Source organism: Periplaneta americana, chromosome 16, assembly GCF_040183065.1.
Source record: "Periplaneta americana isolate PAMFEO1 chromosome 16, P.americana_PAMFEO1_priV1, whole genome shotgun sequence".
NCBI classification, from domain to species: domain Eukaryota; kingdom Metazoa; phylum Arthropoda; class Insecta; order Blattodea; family Blattidae; genus Periplaneta; species Periplaneta americana.
In genome coordinates this window covers 169,597,766-169,611,216 of record NC_091132.1, presented here as the reverse complement: position 1 = coordinate 169,611,216, position 13,451 = coordinate 169,597,766, and the positions used below count along the sequence as shown (strand labels likewise).

The following is a 13,451-nucleotide window of genomic DNA, read 5'->3' as shown; positions in this document are numbered from 1 at the left end:
TTACAACAGAGGGGTATTTAAATCAGTTATTACTACACGTCATGTGGCAGATATTTTGTATGGTGTTCATGGAATCAATTTTAATTTAACATGATATTTTTTATATGGGGACAATGTGCTAATTTAATTTTTTGTAGCCAAATGTTTAATAGTGAATAAAGAAAAAACGATGCACCTAAAACTTATGTCTGAGTCCTTAAGCATCCAGTATAACCTTATTTAGTTATTGTTTGCCTCTGCATTGTAAGCACGATCAGATTTATAATTTACACGTAAGCGTCTACCAATCAGTACTTGCTACCCAGTGAGGCAAATTGGAAGAACCAGAGGCAGTATGCTACCCCAAGATTTTCCCCTGGCATACCTCGATTTAAAAAAAGGCTTACCCGTTCCTCATACCATACACATACATGATGTATACATTGAATTGTTTTGTTACAATCAGTAACGTGAATCTTTGAAGCTTACGCAACACATTAAATTTCTTAATAAATAATTTCTAGTTATTTTAGTTACATACTAGATTATTTTACAATGTGCATTGAGACTTACAACTTAAAATAATGTTAAAGCTTCAAAGCGCCTTACTTAATTATAAATAAAAAGTGCAACAGCAACAAAAATGACAGAGTTACTAAATTGGCAACAATGGCTACCACAAGCTACAAACCACAGCCACTCGTAAGCATTCAGGGGTTGACTTATCAAATAAACGTGTCTAAATACACGTTGAATACAGTTCCTGAAGGCTGTGGTTAGATTTACGAAGCAAGCAAATAGTACCCTACTCTTTGTTGTGAAGAAATGTATAATCAAATTTTTACGGATCACATTTTTTCATGACGGTATGTCATTTTTCACCAACGATATATCTTCTGATAATAGAAACCAGTAGCAGTATTCCATACCGTCTCACTTCCCTCACTGTTGCTACCATTACTGTTACTAATGCCACGTCTACTGCTGCAGTAGCATGCAAGGCAAATTCGGTACAAGGGCAGGGTGATATATGGAATGTTCAACGAACCTCAGAGCCTTGTGACGCTTCCCTTGTTTGTAATTACGTCATTAACGCGATGTGGCATGAATTTCTTTAAATTTCCACAAACTTAATTTCTTAATCGCATAACCAAATTTGAAACCTGAACAAATCGTTTTATTTTTTCTTTTTTATTTTGTAGAACACTTTTAATTTTGCAAATTGATCACAACTGCCAAAGCCTTCTTTAGTTACAAGCCGGGGCCATACGTCGGCAACACTGTAATTATCTGTCACCCGGAGGCTGACCGTACAGTACACGTGTTTGTGCTAATGCCGATTTTCAATGTAAATTAATGTTACAATATAAGTGTGTGTCGATAGAATTATGTTTGCGGTCGTACCAAACGTTAATTGTTGATGTATTATAAACTAAATGAGTGTTGGTGATAAAAAACAAGACAATAAATGAAAATAAAATGGTTGCAGTCATGGGAATTTTTACGGTTATGGATGACAAAGTAATTGACTATTCTATTAAATATTGTATAACCACATTTTTATATTCTTATTTGTGATTTGTGTGTATCAGAATTCTAGTCAAATTGTTGGGTCTCGCCTGCTATATCAATAAAATTACGCCGTTGGTTTTCAAAGTCATTGTAAACAGCTGTTTTGTGATCCCATAAATGTTGCAGTTTTGTTGAAGATTCGGAATGCCTGCTATACGTCAGAACTATCTATAATTTGTACATGCATATAATCACTTTGTTGGTTTGGTCACTGTTACTTATGTCCCGCCCACTATAGAGACATAGGCCAATTTTACACATATTTAGTATAACTTGTTGCTTCTTTGACAGGTCAGGTTTGGTTAGTTTAGGTTTTTGTTATAGCCTACCTTGCATATACGATTATAGCGCAACATTGGCAGTGATAAAAGTGAAATATTCGTTCAGTGGGCGTTGGATACTCTACATTCACCCTGTAGTTATATTTATTTAAAATTATATTTTAAAAAGTTTATAACAAATAATTTAGGATAACAGTATTGTTATGGTGACTGGCCAGGTTCAAACTAAAACTGACTTCCTGGACATCTGAAATATTTATAGAAAAGCACGACATAATCACATGAAATTAAAATGCATATGATATCCTAGACCTTTTATGTCAGAGGTGAAACAACATTAAGCGGCAAAACATTGTCAGTTTACTAGCCACATAATGGTTAATTGATTGGAATAGGGTATTGCGAAAGTACGTCATTATTTTATTTATTTTTGGTACAAGTAACATTTCTTTAAGTATTTATTTATTTTCCCTTGTACCATCAATAAAAAAACAAGTATGTTTTTATTTTTTTTAATTATAAGTGTAGTTGCTACGACACATAGGCACACAGCACTTTCTAGGCATCTGAAATATTTGTAGGAAAAACACGATAGATAATCGCAGAAGATAATATTAAAATATATCCTAAACCTTTCACAGATGAAACACCATTAAGTCGCAAAACATTGACAATTTGCTAGTCACAAATTTGTTAACTGAATGGAACTTAAGAATACTGCGTAGCAACTTACGTCTTTATTGCATTATTGATTTTATTATCTTCGGTGCAAGGAATATCTTTTTTATTTATTTATTTACCTTCGTACTATCAATAAACATGTTTTTTTGTTATTATTTTAAGTGGCATCCTTTGTATGTAAGTAGCCTACTTACGCCGTATAGCTAATTGATTGCAATAAAACACTATTTTCGAACCCGTAATAATTTACATCACTATCTGAATCTTGATCTTACCTTTGTGCATGAAGTAATATTGAAAAAATACGCGTTACGTATAAGGAAAGCAATGAGCAAACACAATATCACTCTAAAATCTCCCGCCTCCACTCTGCGTTGCCAAACCTACCCTTGCCCCTGCTTGTAACTAAAGAAGGCTCTGCAACTGCTCAGTCGGGTTGATATTGGCCACATGAGTACCTGGATGTTATTCTGAGCTGTGTGACATCGCTGTGTGCAGCTGGTAGACTAATTTCCAATATGTGAACGGTTGGCTTTCCCTTGATATGAGGTCATCTTCGTGTGTGAAAACCACCGGAGCATTACTTTTGCGGAGTGTTCCGGTGCTTGTTGGAGATGAGCTAATGAAACCTTTTCGGATCCTTTTGAACGTAAGTAACACATTGGCCTTCAATCTCGAAATGAAATCCACCAGAAAAAGTTCTTTCTCCCAGTTATTCACTGTCCAACTTGTAGGCCTATATAATTTTGCCCATATTAAGCAGTTTTGGACATATCAGGTGTTAGAAGTTGCTTTTCACCCAACTTCCGTAAGTGTACGACGCACTGTCAATGTCTATCTCAGTCGTAGATATTAACTCGCGGGTTAAGTTCACAGCAGATAGTCTGAGATTTATTTTACTTTTCCTTATAATTAAACGGTCATCTTGCGGTAAAATATTCCTTTTTGATCCAGTCTCTCCATGGAATTAACTGTAGCTTTGCGCTCTATTAATGCTAGCAATGTTGTAGCTTTTGGGGACCTCGGAAGATGGCCTACAAAGAGCAATATATAAGTTAAACATAGTTGCTGGTGAATATAATGTGAAAATTTCGGAGAAGAAAACAAAGGTAACAGGTTTTAAAGAAAAATATCCTTTTAGAAGTAAAATAGTAGTTAATGGCATGATAGTAGAACAAGTAATGTATTTTAAATATCTAGGTTTCAACGTGGGATGTAATACAGGACGAGATATCAATGATAAGTTACAAAGATTCCAACATATATGTGGAACTCTAAGAAGAACCCTGATTGGAAGGGTTAGAAAAGAGACTATCTTAAAGTTCCATGACATAATGGCGATCCCAACGCTTCTGTACGGATCTGAATGTTGGACGTTGACTCAACAACTAAAAAAGAGACTGGATGCAGCCAAGATGCGTTTTTTAAGAGCGGTGGCGGGATATCGGCTTATTGATCAAAGACGACGTGAGGATATAAGAAGATAATTGCAGATAGAAGATATCATTTCCAGAATAAAAAAACTGTCAGATAAAATGGTTGGAACATGTGGAAAGAATGAATCAAGATCGATTCCCAAGAGTTTTATTGAATTATTGCCCCAAGGACAGAAGAGACCAAGGACGTGCATGTAAACCATGGATGGGCATCGTGCCTCATTTGAGAAATAATGCCTCACTGACCTTCACAGAGCTTATCGCTCTGAGTGACATCACCTTCACAGTCCCCGTTCCTCCCTCACGCAGCTCCTAGGCGTGGGCAGGTTCTATATCAGTTTCATAAGCAATATCCGTGGTGGCATAATGGCATTATCAAAGCAGTGTGTACGCGTTGGAAAACGATTATTTCATGAGAAATGGGAGGAAGAGTTTGTTTGCTGTTTAGAAGGGGAGAACATGCGATGTATGTTATGCTCGAAAATCCTATTAGGCATTAATAAATTTAATATACAACGACATTACTCCTTATGTCATAAAGAACATGCTGAATTAGAAGGTAAGACATATTAAATGTTATTTTTCGTACTATTCCGAAGAAAATTCATGATCTTAACATTTGATGGTATACTAAATACGACATTATACCTTAAACACGCTGCAGTAAAAGGTACGAGGAATTAAATGTTGTTTGTACGTATTATTTCCAAAAGAAAATTATAAAAAAAAAAGTATCAAATGTGCGTAGAAAACGAAATATGATTTTCTGAAATTATTTTAGGTCGAGAACGTGCAAATCTATTAAGTAACCTTGATAAACGCCAGAATATTCAAGGAAATAAACGTAGACAACGTGATGGAATATTATTGGCTAGTTACGCAATTTCTCGCCTGTGATTTAAATCAATTCAATGATGGAGAAATAGTAAAGAGGTTTATGATTAAAGCTGCCGAATTAATTTGCCAAATTGAATAAAAGTTTTCGAGTCTCTCACGTTAACCAAGCGCTTTCCTAATAATTCGCCACTGACGGCCTTAGCGATTACGATAAGGTGACGCAGGTCACAGCAGTTTATATTTCCCATCCTACTCTGCAGTCTCCGCTCCTAGTAAACAAGCTATTTCAAATCGAGTGCCTCACGTAACCGAAAATTGTGCCCATGTATAGTTTAGAGGGTGCAATGATGGATCTCGTCCTCTCCCTTGTTCTCATTTATTCATTTTGTGTTCTGTTGTGAACACTTCCTCTCTTTAGCGCTCATCACAACTTCCTGTAAGCTAACCTAACCTCTTATCCATAGTTAAAAGCTTTTAGCAACCGCAGGTCCAGCACGGTTGTTTACAACAGAGGGGTATTTAAATCAGTTATTACTACACGTCATGTGGCAGATATTTTGTATGGTGTTCATGGAATCAATTTTAATTTAACATGATATTTTTTATATGGGGACAATGTGCTAATTTAATTTTTTGTAGCCAAATGTTTAATAGTGAATAAAGAAAAAACGATGCACCTAAAACTTATGTCTGAGTCCTTAAGCATCCAGTATAACCTTATTTAGTTATTGTTTGCCTCTGCATTGTAAGCACGATCAGATTTATAATTTACACGTAAGCGTCTACCAATCAGTACTTGCTACCCAGTGAGGCAAATTGGAAGAACCAGAGGCAGTATGCTACCCCAAGATTTTCCCCTGGCATACCTCGATTTAAAAAAAGGCTTACCCGTTCCTCATACCATACACATACATGATGTATACATTGAATTGTTTTGTTACAATCAGTAACGTGAATCTTTGAAGCTTACGCAACACATTAAATTTCTTAATAAATAATTTCTAGTTATTTTAGTTACATACTAGATTATTTTACAATGTGCATTGAGACTTACAACTTAAAATAATGTTAAAGCTTCAAAGCGCCTTACTTAATTATAAATAAAAAGTGCAACAGCAACAAAAATGACAGAGTTACTAAATTGGCAACAATGGCTACCACAAGCTACAAACCACAGCCACTCGTAAGCATTCAGGGGTTGACTTATCAAATAAACGTGTCTAAATACACGTTGAATACAGTTCCTGAAGGCTGTGGTTAGATTTACGAAGCAAGCAAATAGTACCCTACTCTTTGTTGTGAAGAAATGTATAATCAAATTTTTACGGATCACATTTTTTCATGACGGTATGTCATTTTTCACCAACGATATATCTTCTGATAATAGAAACCAGTAGCAGTATTCCATACCGTCTCACTTCCCTCACTGTTGCTACCATTACTGTTACTAATGCCACGTCTACTGCTGCAGTAGCATGCAAGGCAAATTCGGTACAAGGGCAGGGTGATATATGGAATGTTCAACGAACCTCAGAGCCTTGTGACGCTTCCCTTGTTTGTAATTACGTCATTAACGCGATGTGGCATGAATTTCTTTAAATTTCCACAAACTTAATTTCTTAATCGCATAACCAAATTTGAAACCTGAACAAATCGTTTTATTTTTTCTTTTTTATTTTGTAGAACACTTTTAATTTTGCAAATTGATCACAACTGCCAAAGCCTTCTTTAGTTACAAGCCGGGGCCATACGTCGGCAACACTGTAATTATCTGTCACCCGGAGGCTGACCGTACAGTACACGTGTTTGTGCTAATGCCGATTTTCAATGTAAATTAATGTTACAATATAAGTGTGTGTCGATAGAATTATGTTTGCGGTCGTACCAAACGTTAATTGTTGATGTATTATAAACTAAATGAGTGTTGGTGATAAAAAACAAGACAATAAATGAAAATAAAATGGTTGCAGTCATGGGAATTTTTACGGTTATGGATGACAAAGTAATTGACTATTCTATTAAATATTGTATAACCACATTTTTATATTCTTATTTGTGATTTGTGTGTATCAGAATTCTAGTCAAATTGTTGGGTCTCGCCTGCTATATCAATAAAATTACGCCGTTGGTTTTCAAAGTCATTGTAAACAGCTGTTTTGTGATCCCATAAATGTTGCAGTTTTGTTGAAGATTCGGAATGCCTGCTATACGTCAGAACTATCTATAATTTGTAGATGCATATAATCACTTTGTTGGTTTGGTCACTGTTACTTATGTCCCGCCCACTATAGAGACATAGGCCAATTTTACACATATTTAGTATAACTTGTTGCTTCTTTGACAGGTTAGGTTTGGTTAGTTTAGGTTTTTGTTATAGCCTACCTTGCATATACGATTATAGCGCAACATTGGCAGTGATAAAAGTGAAATATTCGTTCAGTGGGCGTTGGATACTCTACATTCACCCTGTAGTTATATTTATTTAAAATTATATTTTAAAAAGTTTATAACAAATAATTTAGGATAACAGTATTGTTATGGTGACTGGCCAGGTTCAAACTAAAACTGACTTCCTGGACATCTGAAATATTTATAGAAAAGCACGACATAATCACATGAAATTAAAATGCATATGATATCCTAGACCTTTTATGTCAGAGGTGAAACAACATTAAGCGGCAAAACATTGTCAGTTTACTAGCCACATAATGGTTAATTGATTGGAATAGGGTATTGCGAAAGTACGTCATTATTTTATTTATTTTTGGTACAAGTAACATTTCTTTAAGTATTTATTTATTTTCCCTTGTACCATCAATAAAAAAACAAGTATGTTTTTATTTTTTTTAAGTTATAAGTGTAGTTGCTACGACACATAGGCACACAGCACTTTCTAGACATCTGAAATATTTGTAGGAAAAACACGATAGATAATCGCAGAAGATAATATTAAAATATATCCTAAACCTTTCACAGATGAAACACCATTAAGTCGCAAAACATTGACAATTTGCTAGTCACAAATTTGTTAACTGAATGGAACTTAAGAATACTGCGTAGGAACTTACGTCTTTATTGCATTATTGATTTTATTATCTTCGGTGCAAGGAATATCTTTTTTATTTATTTATTTACCTTCGTACTATCAATAAACATGTTTTTTTGTAATTATTTTAAGTGGCATCCTTTGTATGTAAGTAGCCTACTTACGCCGTATAGCTAATTGATTGCAATAAAACACTATTTTCGAACCCGTAATAATTTACATCACTATCTGAATCTTGATCTTACCTTTGTGCATGAAGTAATATTGAAAAAATACGCGTTACGTATAAGGAAAGCAATGAGCAAACACAATATCACTCTAAAATCTCCCGCCTCCACTCTGCGTTGCCAACCTACCCTTGCCCCTGCTTGTAACTAAAGAAGGCTCTGCAACTGCTCAGTCGGGTTGATATTGGCCACACGAGTACCTGGATATTATTCTGAGCTGTGTGCAGCTGGTAGACTAATTGCCAATATGTGAATGGTTGGCTTTCCCTCGATATGAGTTCATCTTCGTGTGTGAAAACCACCGGAGCATTACTTTCGCGGAGTGTTCCGGTGCTTGTTGGAGATGAGCTAATGAAACCTTTTCGGATCCTTTTGAACGTAAGTAACACATTGGCCTTCAATCTCGAAATGAAATCCACCAGAAAAAGTTCTTTCTCCCAGTTATTCACTGTCCAACTTGTAGGCCTATATAATTTTGCCCATATTAAGCAGTTTTGGACATATCAGGTGTTAGAAGTTGCTTTTCACCCAACTTCCGTAAGTGTACGACGCACTGTCAATGTCTATCTCAGTCGTAGATATTAACTCGCGGGTTAAGTTCACAGCAGATAGTCTGAGATTTATTTTACTTTTCCTTATAATTAAACGGTCATCTTGCGGTAAAATATTCCTTTTTGATCCAGTCTCTCCATGGAATTAACTGTAGCTTTGCGCTCTATTAATGCTAGCAATGTTGTAGCTTTTGGGGACCTCGGAAGATGGCCTACAAAGAGCAATATATAAGTTAAACATAGTTGCTGGTGAATATAATGTGAAAATTTCGGAGAAGAAAACAAAGGTAACAGGTTTTAAAGAAAAATATCCTTTTAGAAGTAAAATAGTAGTTAATGGCATGATAGTAGAACAAGTAATGTATTTTAAATATCTAGGTTTCAACGTGGGATGTAATACAGGACGAGATATCAATGATAAGTTACAAAGATTCCAACATATATGTGGAACTCTAAGAAGAACCCTGATTGGAAGGGTTAGAAAAGAGACTATCTTAAAGTTCCATGACATAATGGCGATCCCAACGCTTCTGTACGGATCTGAATGTTGGACGTTGACTCAACAACTAAAAAAGAGACTGGATGCAGCCAAGATGCGTTTTTTAAGAGCGGTGGCGGGATATCGGCTTATTGATCAAAGACGACGTGAGGATATAAGAAGATAATTGCAGATAGAAGATATCATTTCCAGAATAAAAAAACTGTCAGATAAAATGGTTGGAACATGTGGAAAGAATGAATCAAGATCGATTCCCAAGAGTTTTATTGAATTATTGCCCCAAGGACAGAAGAGACCAAGGACGTGCATGTAAACCATGGATGGGCATCGTGCCTCATTTGAGAAATAATGCCTCACTGACCTTCACAGAGCTTATCGCTCTGAGTGACATCACCTTCACAGTCCCCGTTCCTCCCTCACGCAGCTCCTAGGCGTGGGCAGGTTCTATATCAGTTTCATAAGCAATATCCGTGGTGGCATAATGGCATTATCAAAGCAGTGTGTACGCGTTGGAAAACGATTATTTCATGAGAAATGGGAGGAAGAGTTTGTTTGCTGTTTAGAAGGGGAGAACATGCGATGTATGTTATGCTCGAAAATCCTATTAGGCATTAATAAATTTAATATACAACGACATTACTCCTTATGTCATAAAGAACATGCTGAATTAGAAGGTAAGACATATTAAATGTTATTTTTCGTACTATTCCGAAGAAAATTCATGATCTTAACATTTGATGGTATACTAAATACGACATTATACCTTAAACACGCTGCAGTAAAAGGTACGAGGAATTAAATGTTGTTTGTACGTATTATTTCCAAAAGAAAATTATAAAAAAAAAAGTATCAAATGTGCGTAGAAAACGAAATATGATTTTCTGAAATTATTTTAGGTCGAGAACGTGCAAATCTATTAAGTAACCTTGATAAACGCCAGAATATTCAAGGAAATAAACGTAGACAACGTGATGGAATATTATTGGCTAGTTACGCAATTTCTCGCCTGTGATTTAAATCAATTCAATGATGGAGAAATAGTAAAGAGGTTTATGATTAAAGCTGCCGAATTAATTTGCCAAATTGAATAAAAGTTTTCGAGTCTCTCACGTTAACCAAGCGCTTTCCTAATAATTCGCCACTGACGGCCTTAGCGATTACGATAAGGTGACGCAGGTCACAGCAGTTTATATTTCCCATCCTACTCTGCAGTCTCCGCTCCTAGTAAACAAGCTATTTCAAATCGAGTGCGTCACGTAACCGAAAATTGTGCCCATGTATGATTTAAACGATGGAGAGATCAATTTTAAATAACAGTGAATAATATTTTAGTATTTTAAACTGTAAATTTTAATATTTTATAAAGACTCAATACAATTATAATATATTACTATAATATTTCACCTAAGTACAATACTTAGCCGGAACAGGCCAAAGGCCTAAGCCATGCTGTTGATGATGATGCTTTCGGAGAAGTAATTAACACATTGCAAGAAATATAAACTCCAAACCTTCAACAATGAAATTCTCCTATGTTACATAATTCGGTTAAGCAGGAATGTGTAGCAGATAGATCAACAATCAAAGAAAATGCTAAAAATTGTCATGTTCGCATTATTTGCTCACTGCTGTACCACCATTGCTATTATTTTGTCTCACTACAGGCCTGAAGTCACCGCAGCCCTCGACTCACTGTGCTCACCTCAGTTATTTATGCATACCAGCTCATTAACCCAGTATCCTCAATTAAGGAATGCAGTCGTATTAATTGGCCCTCCAGCTTGGGGGTTGGGCGAAGGGCTAACAACCCATCACCGTAAAAAAAACTCCTTGTTACGAAACCCCAAAATAAGGAAAAAGACCTTTGGAGGTCGAGATGTAAATGGGAGAATAATATTAAAATGGGTTTGAGGGAGGTGGGGTATGATGGTAGAGACTGGATTAATCTTGCTGAGGATAGGGACCGATGGTGGGCTTATGTGAGGGCGGCAGTGAACCTGCGGGTTCTCTAAAAACCGTAAGTAACTCCTATTAATTTGGCCTTGGTGAACATCTTCTGATACTGGACCGGGATGTTTTACGAACCAGAGACTCACAAGAGCAACTGTTCATGAAATGTATAATCCAGGTTTCCTTCAAACGGAGCGCCTGACGTGTGATAAAAGCTGTCATCATTTTCAGCTGAAGTCTGTTTCACATTAGGTATACATCGATTCTTAGGATAGAAATCCACATTTTTATTCTATGCCATTCAAAATTTGGTGCCAGGGTTCTTGGAAGTAAACTAAGCAATTTATGTAATTGACACTTCAAAATCGAATTTGAAGGCCCAAAGAATTTTTTTTTTTGAGAAAAAAAAATTAATAAAATTTTGGTCTGATCTCACTCCATTACAAATTGAACTAAGGTAAAACTTCTTTCGCCAAAATGATGCTCTACATATGGAGAATGTTACATACTAAAATTGTTTATTTATCTTCATCCATTTAAAACAAATGCCACATTATATAAGCACTTTAGAAAAATAATGTACAAATATATTTTTTTAGAAAAAATAATTATAATAGAGTGAAAGTAATAATTTCAGTTTACAACATAGTCACATTTTTTTAAGCTTTAATTTGGTACCTCAACGAAGTCTTTTGCCCAATTGAAATTCTACTTTTTGTCTGTTGAAGGATAATAAATGTCAGATAATGTGAAATAGGACAAAGCAGACACTGAAGATGGCGTAAGGTATAGAAAGTATATTGCGCATATATTATAAGTCTTATATATAAAAGTCTATGTCGCTATATATGTATGTATGTGTGTACTATATACAAATCTACACGCTTTGACCGACATATATCAAAGTTTGCACATCTAACCTTCATAACTAGGAGAAGAACACAAGCTACATTAAATTTGAACAGATGGACGTTTAATTATTGAAAACAATAAAAATTAGAAGGAAATACGTTCAAGCATGCATGTATAATATAAGTTGGACGTGATGGAATCACGAAACAGAAGTGCAATGACGCGCATCTTTTGTTTTAACTCTTCCTCCATTGTAATTGCGGCCATATTGCTACTGAAATATTAAATAAAATAACATTAAATTAAAACGACGTAAATGAGGGACGATGTCTTAATTGAATGTGCCTTATCGCATCAATATGCAATATACTCGTAATATGGCATAAAACAGATTTTTGTTTAATATTTAAGAATTAAAAAGCAAACATGAAAGCATTCATAGCACTATACTGCACAGTTCTCTGTAGCGTAGTGGTGAACTTAAAGGCTTTGATGTCGATGAATCCAGGTTCGAACCCGAGGTCCACTTATTTTATCTATTATTTTGATAATTTATTTACATTATTTTAGATACTTTATTTTATTTTAACCCGACATAAAGGGGGTTGAACTACATAAATAATATATCCGTAGTATTTCATTTATGCTGTCTCAAACAAAGTTACCTTAAAATTATGTGAATGTACGAGTACATAAGTAAGCTCACTTAAAATAACAGTGTATTATTTCTAAAGTATATCTCTTTCAAAATATTGTTGTTCATATCCAAATACGTGTTATTGCTAAATTATATCTTTATTATCATGTCGTGAATGTACAGTATGTACCGGTCTGTTAAGCCTACTGGAAAGAACAATCTGTTAATTTTTAAAATACTCTTCTCTCAAAATATTATTCTTCAAGTCCAAAAATGATCTCTTACGAGATTATACTGTATTCTGTACATAAAATAAAAGTGATGTAATTAATATACAGTATTCTGTATTTGTAAGACGTCATTTTTCAATTCATATTTAAAAAAAAAACGGGTATGACATAAGCAGGTGTAAAGCAGACAAGGAGTACAAAATTCTCCAATCCTATTATATATATAATTTACATATTCCTTCTTTGATAAGACCGTAATACAGGTACATTTTAACTGAACATGGTACCCAAAGAGGTTCAGACTGAGAAAAAGGGAATTCCCTATTTATGATCAACTCTCTTTAAACATCAAACAAAGAACATTGAGTGAATGTTAAATGGATGTAAAGGGACTGAGGGAATGTTCTTGTTTAGCTAAACTACAAGACAAACAAAAACAGTAAGGCACATGATGATACCTTTTCATTCCGGTGCCTGATCTTCACCTGCCTTAAATTCTCTTAATCTTGGCAGACGTTTTTGGCTAAGAAGGTCATTAATTCATGTAAGTGATGCTATGTAGATTCATTTTTAGGGAGGAGGAAAGCTTAGTACAGGCAGTAATTTGTTTTGCTTATCTATAGATGAGTTCCCGAGATCTCCTTCAGTCAAGAAGCAAAAAAGGGAAAACCCC

At 35.1% G+C, this 13,451-nt stretch overlaps 1 protein-coding gene across 2 annotated transcripts in view; it reads left to right on the top strand.

The window, feature by feature from the left end:
• LOC138691882 (uncharacterized) overlaps positions 1-13,451 on the top strand; it is a 49,195-nt gene that overhangs the window by 31,491 nt on the left and 4,253 nt on the right. The gene's annotated exons all lie outside the window — the stretch shown is intronic.